Source organism: Pleurodeles waltl, chromosome 3_1 (assembly GCF_031143425.1).
Source record: "Pleurodeles waltl isolate 20211129_DDA chromosome 3_1, aPleWal1.hap1.20221129, whole genome shotgun sequence".
Lineage (NCBI taxonomy): Eukaryota > Metazoa > Chordata > Amphibia > Caudata > Salamandridae > Pleurodeles > Pleurodeles waltl.
The window spans coordinates 1,632,366,945-1,632,379,998 of record NC_090440.1 but is presented as its reverse complement, the minus strand read 5'-3'; the positions used below and the strand labels follow the sequence as shown (position 1 = coordinate 1,632,379,998).

At 48.0% G+C, this 13,054-nt stretch overlaps 1 protein-coding gene across 4 annotated transcripts in view; it reads right to left on the bottom strand.

Annotated features, from left to right (window-relative positions):
• Positions 1 to 13,054, bottom strand: part of UBR3 (ubiquitin protein ligase E3 component n-recognin 3) — a 1,605,611-nt gene that overhangs the window by 1,385,621 nt on the left and 206,936 nt on the right. The gene's annotated exons all lie outside the window — the stretch shown is intronic.

The following is a 13,054-nucleotide window of genomic DNA, read 5'->3' as shown; positions in this document are numbered from 1 at the left end:
CCTGACGCCGATGGCAGAGGAAGCCTCTCCGTGAGGCTCCTGCCAGCGATTCCCACTCCGGTCCAGCCTGAAAGGCAGTGGACCCCCAAACCGCTCCATTGCCTGGCTGAATATGCGCAGGGGTCCCGAGGCTCATTTTGAGGGGCCCGATCCCGGAGAGAAGAGAGTTTCGGGGCCGAATTGGCGGCCAACGGAGTGCCGCGAAAAAAAAAAAAAAAAAGATGGCGGCCGCGATCTGAACGGCGTCCCCGGTGGCAGAAGAGCCACTAAAGCAATTCCCTGTTCCTTTCCCGCTCACCCCTCTGGGAGACAGGAAGTACAAGGGGCCCTGGTGGTTCCCTCTGGGGTCCCACGCCGACGAACAGTGGGGCCCAGCGCGGCGTCTGTGCTCGGATAAGGACCGCGGAGCACACACAACATGGCGACCGACACCCGAGGGAAGGACCGAGTGGATCACGGTGAGAGGCGATAATTCCGGGGTTCCCCCAGAGCTCCTTTGGCAGCTCCCCTCTGAGGACGTCTGATCGCAGTCTACACGACAGCGCCGGGGGGTACTTCTGGGAGGCTTGACCCCATGGACCGCCTCAGGTGAGCTGGAACGAGGAGGGCGAAGTCGGCGACTTGATGGGGCGAACCTGGCCTGCACTGGGACACGGTGCATGCGGCCCCCCTCTACGGGGGTCCCCCTAGATGCGCAGTGCTACATACAGGAGAGTGCAGGGGGCCCCCAGACACTGGATGGGAGTCATGCATGCTTGGAGGCGCCCTCCACGAACGGCGAGGCTTTTTGGCTCGACGGGTCCACACCCTGACTGGGAGGAGAGAGAGTGTCCTATCTACCTGGCGTGTGGTGTACCTCAGGGGTTCTTAGCGGCCTAGAGTGCGGAGTGCGGCTGGCACTGGAAGGCGATAATCCTCTTACACGTGTACCGAGCGCCAGAAACAGCAAGTCTCTAATAAAAAGTTCAGCGATCCCTCTGGCAGTGCAGTATACAGCGCGGTGGTGGGAGAGTAGAGGTCCAGAGCCCACCGATCAGACGGAGTTGGAGCCATACCCCAGAAAATGAGTAAAGTCGGTCGCCGGAGGGACATAGAACAAAAAGGTGGGTCCTCAGCTGAGGCACAGGCAGTCCCGCCTGAACCCAGGAATGACGCTTCAGGAGAGGGCCGTGACGACCCCACACTTCAAGATGTCCTACAAGCTATAACGGCTTCCCGTGTAGCACTGGAGGGGAAAATCGACGCTTTGGCCACAGATCTCACAGTACTGCGAGATGATCACCGCCGCCTGGCCGAAAAGGTGTCCACCACCGACAGACAACTTAAAGAGCTCCTTCCAGAGGTCAAAGATGCCACTAAGTCTACACAGCAGCTGGAGACCAGGATCAAGGCCCTGGAATTAAGGGCCGAAGACGCGGAAAATAGATCACGTCGCAATAACATACGGGTGATTGGTATGCCTGAAAGTGTTCCACAAACTGGCCTGGCGGAGTTCCTCGAGCGGTGGCTCCGAGAGGACTTAGCGGGCTACAGACTTTCTCCTTTTTTTGCGATCGAGAGGGCACATAGAGTTCCGTCGCGTCCTCCCCCTCCGGGAGCCCCCCCGCGACCTATAATAGCCAGGCTTCTTCATTACCGAGATAGGGATTACCTGTTGCATCAAAGCAGGGCCAAAGGGGACCGCACATTGGACAATCACACGGTTCGTATCTTCCCAGACTTCTCCCGGGAAGTACAGAAACAACGGGCCACCTTCAGAGCTGCAAAACAGAAACTGCGTCAATTGGGTCTACAATATGGCATGCTGTTCCCGGCGAAGCTTAGGGTAGTGACCAAAGACAGTACACAGTTTTTCACTACGGCGGAGGAGGTATGGCAATGGATTGATCTGCTTCCACATGAGGGGAATGGTCCTCCGGCACAGGGCCCTGAGCATGGACGGAGGAGAGGGGCTAAACGCAACACGGCCCGTATAGTAAATAGTCCCTCACCTGTGGAGATGCAAACTGAGAGACGAAAAGCCATGGAGGCAGTAGCTTCATTGAGCGGCTCTGATCGCGGATCCCAAGTACAGACTGCTGCGGACTGTGAACCATCTGATTCGGACCATGAATCCGAGACTTCCCAAGTATCCGACAGATCGGGCCCGGCCATAACACCGGGCACTTCTGACTGTATCATATGAGAGTCCTCCCATCGAACTACACTTGAGCCAGTTGTCCTGGTAATGAGAGCCTCCCCTGGCAGACACCGTGGTGGCCGGTGAGGAGGGCGTACTAGCTGTCACTATGGCGGTCGTACCCGCCAGATGGATGAGACCGGGGTCCACAAGTACTACTATATCTTGCAATCCGGTAGTGGGGATTAGAGCGATGGCCCACTCCTTTTGTGATCTAGGAGTTACCCCACTTTCGATAATCTAGTTGACATTTCGCGAAGTTTGGATGAGAGTAGTTCAAACTTTTGTCCCGGGGAAGGGGAGTTGGGATGTTAATTGTTGGGGCTTGTTTAGGGGGAGTGATGAGTGGTGGATGTTTAACACTGGTCTGCTGATGTTATATAATGTGAGAGTAGGGATCTTCGTGGTATATGCTAGCCCTGCATGGGGTATGTCACAGATGGGGATTGAAACACAGTTATGGCGTCGTTAGGCACTTATAAATTTCTCTCATGGAATGTACGGGGCATGCACACAATGTCTAAGAGATATAAGGTATTCTCACATTTACAGCGGAGGGGGATTCAGATTGCGTTGCTCCAAGAAACACATTTAACCCAGGCTGAAGGGCTAGCACTACAGAAAAGGTGGAGGGGCCAGGCATACTATACCTCTTATTCCGCATTCGCCAGGGGTGCCTTGATATGGATCAGAGCCGGGGTTCCATTCCAGTTATTAGACACGCTCATAGACCCAGAGGGACGTTTTGTAGCAATCCGGGGTCGATTGGAGGGAAGAGATCTAGCGTTGATCAATGTCTATGCCCCGAACTGGGACCAGGGTGAGTTCTTTACACGCTGGATCGGGCCTCCTAGCCACCTATTTGCAGTTCTCCCTAGTGATGGGGGGCGACTTTAATTGTGTGGCCGATCCCTCCAGGGATCGCTCCCACCCTCCGTTACATGATTCCCCTCTGATGAGAGTAGCAGGGCTATTCTCCTCCTGGCAGGCGAGTTGGGGGCTGGTGGATGTCTGGAGACGAGTACACCCAGAGACCAGAGACTATTCCTTCTTCTCCCCCCGGCATGAGCTCCATGTCCGCTTGGATGTGTTTTTCTGCTCCCCAGACATTTTCCCTCAGGTGCATAATGTTGAATACCTGACCCGCACAATCTCTGATCATAACCCTCTATTACTAGAGTCACGCTGGGGTTCGCCCCCCTCTCGCATCCCCACCTGGCGGCTGAAGACTGAGTCCCTAGAAGACGCACCCTTTCGGGAGGAGCTAAGACAGCATATTACCCACTACTTTGTAGATAACGAGGCTTCGACCAATAACCCCTTGATTGAATGGGACGCTTTTAAAGTGGTGGTGCGTGGGCGCTGTATTGCGGGAGCGGTAGGGGTCCGAAGGACTCTACTTAGGGACACTGAACAAGCGGAGAGTGAGCTGCGAGAGATGGAGAAAAAAAGGCCTGAAAGTCCGCTCCTTCAACCTACTATCTTAGAGCTTAGAGCAACGGTAGCTGACTGTGTGGAGCGTCTTCGATGCTTTGACTACCAAAACTATATTACACGAGCACACGGGGAGAGAGACAAAGCGGGTCGGATGTTAGCTTGGGTAATATCGCAAACGCATAAGACATCCCCTATCCTGGAAATGATATCGGAGTGTGGAAATCCCCTTCACGGGCAGGAGCAAATTAACTCTCACCTCATGTCCTTTTACGAACGATTATATAAAAGCACTCTTCGTCCTGTCGGTAACTCCACCGATAGTTATGTATCTAGTCTGCAGTTGCAGACACTACCACCAGATGTTGCGACACAACTTGAGGGAGCCATTACACAACCAGAGATTCGGAGGGCCATTAGAGAACTATCGAGGGGAAAGACTCCGGGGACAGATGGTCTCCCTATCGAATTCTATGCCACGTATATAGATTTGTTAGCTCCTAGGCTTGAGATTCTATATCAATCCGCCAGACACCGAGGAATTTTACCGGCAACAGCGAGGGAGGCGGTAATAGTGCCCTTGCTTAAACCTGGGAAAAATCCTGCGGAAGCTGGGGCATACAGACCTTTATCCATGCTGAACCTGGATTACAAGATCCTCAGCAAGGTTCTGGCCTCTAGGCTTCTCCCCCACATGGCAACACTAATACATACTGACCAGGCAGGGTTCATCCCGGGGCGCAACACAGCGGATAACATACGCAGATTTATAGCGGTCATGAACGATCGAAAATCGTCTAGCCCAGCCCCTGGAGTGCTCGCAGTCGATATAGAAAAGGCCTTTGATAGCTTGGAGTGGGCCTTCCTTTATACAGTGATGTCCCGCCTTCGTTTCGGACCTTAATACATTGCCTGGGTCAGATTGTTGTATACTGAGCCCACTGCTAGGGTACGGACAGGACGGATAATATCCAGACCTTATGTCGTTGAGCAGGGTACCAGACAGGGGTGTCCCCTATCGCCGCTGCTATTTGCACTGGCTATGGAGCCATTAGCAGCCGCAGCGCGCGGTGGTGGTGGGGGTCCCGGCATAGTGGCAGGGGGCAAGAGACATCAAATAGCGTTGTATGCGGATGATCTGTTGATCTTCTTAGACGATGTACACAGAGACCTTCCCCGGACCCAGCAGTTACTTTCGCAGTTTGGTGAGCTTTCTGGTCTTCGGGTGAATTGGGGCAAGACCGGCCTGTTTCCTTTGAACGCTACTGTAGCCCCACCATTGGAGTTGGGAAATGTCCAGTGGGTTCCAAGATGCCTCTCATACTTGGGGGTCAAGATTTTCCATGACCCACAGGATATAATAGACAGCAATATTGGAGGCTCATTGCGTTCCCTCCGTTCCAACATGGCTTTCTGGCAAACCTTACCTCTATCTGTAGCGGGGAGGGTAGCCATCCTTAAAATGGTGGTGTTGCCTCGCCTTCTGTATCACTTCACGGTCCTGCCAGTATGGATTCCTAAGGCCATATTTGCAGAACTAGAATCCATGGTCATAGCCTTTATCTGGGGGGGTGGACGGAAGCGAGTGGCTCTGGCCAAACTTCAGAGGCGGTCCACAGACGGAGGCCTAGCAGTCCGGACTTTGAGGCTTACTACTTGGCAGCGCAATTCCAGTGGTTGGCGCAATGGATAGCCAACAGAGCAGCAACAGGGTTGGGGGTAAAGGCATTTACTCCCCCAGAGACTAGATTATACGAACTGTTGTTGGGGTGTCCGGGTACTGGGACACATGATTCCCTTGAATTTAAAGTCCTTGCGCGCTGTTGGAGGAGCTTTTTGCGTAAACTTAAAGTAAAGGCCCCTTACTCCCCTGACCTACCCCTCTTGTCCCTAAGAGCTTTGCCCCATCGGGGTGACTGGGGAGGACTCCAGTCCTGGGTGGAGTCCGGGATACAGACGGTAGGAGCACTATTTAAGGAGGGGACACTGATGCCGTTTGAAGTCCTTCGGACACAATTCGGTCTACAGGGAGGACACTTCTTATTGTATGGCTCAGTAGTGGCTAGTATCAGGAAACACTGGCTGACACGGACAGGAGAGCTCACTACACAAACAACCTGTACATATTTGGCGACTTCTTCTGGCACCTTTAAGGCAGTTTCTAATCTCTACAGCAGGGTTCAAGCGGATAGGAACATACCTTTGACTCAACTCAAATCGTCATGGGAAGTTGACCTGGGCACAACTATATCCGATGTGGACTGGGAGCGTATTCTGGGGGGCTTCCCCAAAATGACTCGCAATGCCAGATTTAAGCTGATTAATTTTTATGTACTTCATAGGGCATATCTCACCCCTGAGCGGATCAGCAGGTACTTTGAAGTGGAAGGAGTAAATTGCCCGAGGTGCGGACTAGAGAAGGCAGAATTTAGGCATATGTTCTGGAGCTGCCCTACGGCGGAGGTGTATTGGGCGGAGGTGAGCCGTCTGGTGGCTGGAGCGATAGGAAGAGAAGTCCCTTGCACAATAGGGCATTGTCTGCTTGGCTGGTTTCCACGCACGGCTAAGTACAAAATAACCAACAGGTTCCGGGACTTGGCCTACGTACTGGCCAAGAGGGAAATAGCGATGTCCTGGAAGAATCCAGTTGGGCCGAGACTGTCCCTATGGACCAGAGAACTAACTAGGTGGGCTGGGTGTGAGAGCGCTGTTTTACATAGTGAGGCCAGAAGGGGTTGGCGGCCCCTGGAGGTGGCGCAAGGTTGGGACGCGATATTAGACTCCTTTAAGGAGGAATGCCGATTAGGTCCAGTCCCCTGATTGAATGATGTTTGGATGTTTTGAGAAGTTACCAATAGTCCCAATCCATTGGTGCCAGTACAGATGACCCCGGGGCAGGATCCTACGGTTGGACTAGACGGGGTAAACACTCTCACACTGTGAGCGGAGGGTTGACTCCTTCATAGCACACCTACATACAATACAACTGTCCAGATAAGCTACCAGTACCATCACTGGGGGGTGGGGCACTGTTGGGGAGGTTGAGGGATGGGGGGGGTAAGGTAGTTGTTGCAACATCAGATTGCTGTTAGTGCAGAGATGTGTAGATTGAAAAAGCTCTTGATCTCAGAGTCTATGTAGATCACTGTATATTCTCTTATACTATGTTTACCTACTCATTGGTTGATCGAAATTGCAATAAACTTTGTTTACAAAAAAAAAAATCAGAGTTGCATGTGCATATACTGATAAAGCAATGCGCATATGCATCCAGCAAGCACTCGAGAATGACTTATCGCCCGTCAAGGTCTATAGTTTGCCTTGTGATCTGGAAGGGGAACCCCAGGGCCACCCATATTAAGGTGCCTCTAGCGCATCCTGAGTAGGAGGTTGCAATTACTTTCCCTCGCCATCTTTTTTTGTATTGCTTTAATGCAGTTAGCCCACAGGTGTATCTTTTGCGATGGCTACCCCATATCGTTTAAGATAGTTCACTATTCTGTTACGTTTCAATGGGTTCCCCTACATTCCACAACAGAAATTTATAGTGTAGTTAGTCTTGTTCCCACCATAGTATGGGTCTCTGGTAGTGGCATTGGACTATATATATATATATAATGGTATCTCTCCCTGGATTTCCTTATGTTTTACCCCACGGAAGCTCCCCACTTAAACAAACAACATGGGTAGAACTAACTTCTCTTGAATGTGCCATGAAAGATTAGACAAAAGATCTCTTATTAGAGACAATAATTGCAGTGAAAAACAACAACAGTATGATTTGATCCTATCCCCCCTCACTCGGGCAGTGGCCACTATCCACTATGGGTGTAGCTGTGCACACATGAGGTCGGTATACCCCGCCTCAAATCCTTATTTTCCCAGTTATGAATACTCAATGATGATGAAGATCAAGTACTGTAGTCTAGATTCTAGCTAGGTACTGTAGCCCTGTTCGTCGCAAACTCTCTACAGGGAGTCTGGCGAGTCTCAGCAGTTGGAGGTTCCCAGACTTCCCCTTCCCCTAATATATATTAACATGCAATACTGTGGCATATCTCACAATAGGTAATTACTGGTAACATTGTGCAGCATACATCTGCAAGTGCATAGCGGGCCTATTATTCGTTCCTTTCCCTTTTTTCATTTGGTCTATGGTTGTCTGGTACCCCAAGTCCATTAAGCTGATCTTAAGCTGACTTACCCTGTCAGCCTAGGGAAGCGTTCTCCTCCGTGGACTCTGGGAGTTGGCTCAGCAGAGTATAGGGGTTCTGTAGGTCAATTGTGACTCTCTCTGATTGCAGTGTTCAGTCTTTGCCCATTATGATGTGATCCGTCAACCAGGATTTGAGGAGTATCCTTTTTTGTGAGGGAGTCCTTCGGTAGTTGCCCTTCTTTTGGTTGTTTTTACATTGGGGATCTCGCCATTCACATAACTGTTCTCCGCCATCAAGGCCGATCAAGTCCAGCCAATCGTCCATTTCCTGCGGAGTTTCAAAGCTGTGGGCTTTGCCTTCATGTTGTACTTGCAAGCATGCTGAAAGATTAGGTTATATTTGAGATTGTGGACTCTCATTCTTCGCTTGACTATTATGAACTATCGTCAACGTTCCTGGACCTTCTTGGTATAGACTGGGAAGACCTTTGTGGCAGTGCCTTTACATCGGGGGGGACCATGTGTCCGGATGTGTTGAAAGATGTGGTCTCCATTTTTTGATTAAACAATTGTGCGATCATGGCACGTGTCAGGGCCCCTGGCTTTAGTTCAGGGCCCAGTAACCTATGAGCCCCTTCCTACGAGAAAAATGTAGACCGTCTGAGTGAAGGCATCGTCGATTAAATCCATTCTTCCATGAAGCATTCTGTGGAGGGTCCATCTGCGCGTTCTGGGAATCCCAGAAAGTGGAGATTATTACGTCTGGAGCACCCCTCCGTATCATCTAGATTGTCCTCCTGTTTATTGCAGTATGTTGAAGGTTTTCCACTTTGGATTGTAGCTCTTGGATGGTGGTCTTAAGTGTGACAAGGTCGCCATCCATGGCAGTTATCTTGTCTACTACTTTGTGGAGATTGAGGAACAGGTGGCTAAAGTCTATGGCCATCAAGTCCATTTTGATTTCAAGGGCTTCAAACTCTCCATTTTCCAGCCTGGATGTATTTCATCCATGTATGCAAACCAGTATTATCCCTAAAAATTCTATTAATCCTTCTGTTAGTAAAAATTTAAAATATCCAGTTGGAACGGAAAAGGCTTAGAACTAGAGCAAATCCAGTTAAGACAATTTTTTTTATGTTAACTTAGAGAGTTCTATAAAGTGTGAACATCTTATCAGCGAACAGAAAAGCAGAACAGAAAAACAATACACAAAGAACAGAGGTACAATGATCATGACCTCCCCTCTTGGCAGTGCAACAGCAAAATGTAAATACTGCAGAGTATCAGTAGGCAGGTCACCAGGTATCAAAGAGTCAGCCCTGGCCCATAGCATTCAGGTAGGTATCTGTTCAATAAAATTGTTTTAACCTCTTTCTTGAGAACAATGGTTGATGGGTTCATCCGAATCTCCGCCAGGAGAGAGTTTAACATTCTCTGGGCTGTTAGGACTCCTGGGCTGCAAGAAATCAATTTTTATAGGCACTGGCTACCACCAAGTCTAAACCAGGAGATAAACTAATATTACCAGACACTTAAATTCACTTTCTTGAAATCTGTGACATGTTGTTTTCCCTTTGCTAATATGTCACTGTATTATCGACTGCCACTGTGCTTTCTTTGTTTCAGACGTTTTTGTTTTTTTGCAATCATAAGGATTACAGCAGCTTTGGGTTTCAACCTCACTACACAGTAACCAGATTTTGGCGGAAAACTGTGCATCTGGACTGCACCTAGAGCCAGAAACCCTGATCCTCCTGTCACCCGATAGCCTGCTGCACTCTTAACACCAACCTCCTCGCGCCATTCTGCTGCCACGCCACACAACACAACATGGGGGAGCATTCACATGTGCCTTGTGCAAATTCTCATGCACTTTTCCTAAACCCTACACCCACCACATCTGCACAAACAGCATCCAGCTTGCTCACACTCACACAAACCAGCCACCCGCTCACGCTTACACAGACCAACAACTACCCATGTAAAACACCACACTCTCATGCAAGCTCCATGTTTCAAATCTGCTCCTCCTCATGGAAACATGGCAAAACCAAACCTCTACACCAGACATCACTACAACCATCCCCAGCAGGTACAAGATTGCCAGGCGAGACCGTCAGCAGTCACCATCATATTCAAAGATGCCATCTGCTGCATCACCTACATGGACTCCTCCACACGATACATGGAACACCACACAATACCATGGATCCCCTACGCCACTGGAGAACAAGTCAAGACATCACATGAGTGCAAATGGAGACCGGGTCAAATCCACTATCAGATGCTGTAGTGAAATGTGTGTTTTGACCACTGACTTCGTGTTAAACCACTTTGCACCTGGCCTAGCTGTCCAGTGTTCAACAGTTACAGACTCCATTTTGTATTCAGTTTAGCCTTAGCTTCATTCTGCCTACTGACTTTATCGTAGCATTAAAAACTGCCATGTTAAAGGCTACCAGTGATTTTCCACATTGTCTGTCTGTTTTCGTGCTTTTTTTCTCACCAAGGGTTTTGGTTGATAAGAATGTACTCAGATGGCAGGGAACGGCCTTGCTTTGACTTGACATCTTGGGATTCTGGCCAAATCCCAACGTGTTATTTTCAAAGCATACCTAAACTAGCCAGCATGTTTGAATACTTTTTGCGCAACTTGAGGGTTTTTTCCAAAAAGCTCCTTCTTTGTTTTAAGATATAAAAGAGACCCAGTTCGACAGTAGGAGATTCCGAGACCTCATTCAGGATTCAGACGTTCGATGCCTGATATAGATTTCCCGTGATGGTAGAGATCTCTCTTTCTCTTTCGCAGTCAAACGGGGTCATCGTCTTGCTGGCAGGAGAAAGATGAAGCACCTGACTGGCCCTACGGTGATGCATTTTTATTAATTATTTGCTTTGCATTATAATATAGATGGATATATTTGCTGTGTATATTGCAGTGGAGAATCATTCATGTATGTTTTCATTTCATTTCTGTGACCATTTTTAAACGTGTGCTTTCAACATGCTAATCTCCTTTTAGGAACCTTGCGTGGTGAAATAATAAATGTCTCCTTTGGACTAAGAAGTGCATTCCATAGATTTTTTTGTCAGTGCAGGAGTATTTCAGCTCGATCATTAGTGAAAAGCAAAACAGATGCTACCAACAACAGATACACAGTACCAAGCGCACAGCTCTCGCAAACCTCATCAACGCCAGCACAAACAGCAACAAGGAAATCTTTGGCATCATCACAGATTTCACCACACCTCTTCCATAACTACGCCCCCTCACAAGATCTTTGCAACAAGCTCTCTGCATTCTTCTGCAACAAATCACCTCCTGATACAGCAACTTCGCCCTCTAACGGACTATGTCACTATTGCAACTCAGCTTCCCATCACAGCAAAAGAACATACCCTGACCTCATAGTCTACCGCCATCACCGTTGAAACCGCTGCTAACACTCGGGGCTGGGGGGACATCTGACACTTGCACCCAACATGCCTTCATCAAAGCACTCCTACCGATCAGTGAAATACTAATACCCATCCTCAATGTTAGAAACATGCTACCATCACACCCCTGCTCAATAAATCGACTGACCCCTCCACACTCTCCAACTACAGATCTATCTTCTTCATACTATACACCAGACCAAAGGTCTTTTTTCTCTTAGACAAACTAATCAACTGACCCCTCACTGACAACCTCAGCAACCGGCAGCTCCTCAACGTCACGCAGTCCAGATTCAAGCACAAAATATCAACAGAAACAGCACTCATCGCCACCACAAATTATATCTGCATGATCCTTGACAGAGGAGACAAAGGAGCCATCATTGTTGTGGACCTCTCTGCAGCATTTGACACAGTCTCATTCACAATCCTTATCAGGCACCTGCACAAGATCGGCATACAAGGGCCCACTATCCACTGGATCTGCTCCTTCGTTATGGATAGAACACAACTGGCACACATCCCATGCAAACACAGAATCAGATCAGGAGGATGTGTGCTCTACATTGCTCCTAAAGCACGGAACAACCCTTCCACTCCATATAAAGTAATCTTCCTGTCTTTTTTTAATTTTGCAAGAAGCTGAAGACCTAGCTTTCCAACTAACTAACCTATCCTATAGGCAGGGCTTGGCACCGACAACCTCTCAGATCCCAGGATACCCTCCAGGGTGATAGTCTGTTTTACAAATACACATAAAATAATCCATTTTACACGTGTTGTTTTGTGTTTCATTTTCAGAATCACATCTCATAGTATACAGCTTGAGGTCTATGGGTACATTACTGTTTCACTGTGTAATTTTAACGTGTGCTTTTTACTATGTCACTTTGCCTGTACTCATCCATACTGATACATTATTAAAGTTGTTTCTTCACAAAAATATGCATCTTTATTACACCTATCGTCCCTGCATTGTTCAGTACCCTGACTCAATCTACCATCACCTTCTTTGTGCTAAGTCTTGACTGTTCACTGAGTTACCAGGCACCTAGGAGACTGAAGGAGACTCAAGAGTCTCCCATTGCATTCGGATGACCCAATGTCTTAGGTACATCGAAACACAGTAGCCTTGTCTCTGTTATTGCGTTGCAGTCCCAATGAAAGAAACAACCAAAGAAAAAACAATACAAGACCCCTATCAAAATATGAAAAAAGCAGCATCTCCTGACATGCATTTTCCATACTTTGCCTTTGCCAGATTTCAAACTCATTGCAATCTCCCCACACATAAATTATTGAGAAATAAAAAACAAAATGGATTGAAAAACATATATTTTTATACTAAACAACATTGTGTTTAACAGTTTGAACCTATCTTGGTGTTCAAATTTCACACTTGTTGCAAGGCAAATATATACTCACAAATGCAACAGTTTGTGTATATTTAAGGATCCAGATGGTGCTATAATTATGTGATAATGAACTTTCCATTTTGGTAATTATCAAATAAATGATGCTTTTTCACTCCAAGACTTTAGTTCCAATATTACAGCCATCCCTCTTTCCAAGTTTTTGGATTGCTTTGGCAACAGGGATGGAAACGGCTAATATTGTTAAGATGGTGTTGCACTGTGCATTTCCCAATGCTGTACTCCCGAGTACCCCTTATAAGGTCTTTCGGCGTCACCCATATTAATTTTGTTTTTGTGCTCAGACCTACAGCCACCATTTTCCAGGCATGTATTATCATCATCTATTACTAGGCAACATACTTTTGGCATCTATAAAACTAAATCAAGAATTGTTAAAATAAAATCCTTACCTAATCTGTGTTTTCCACCGTG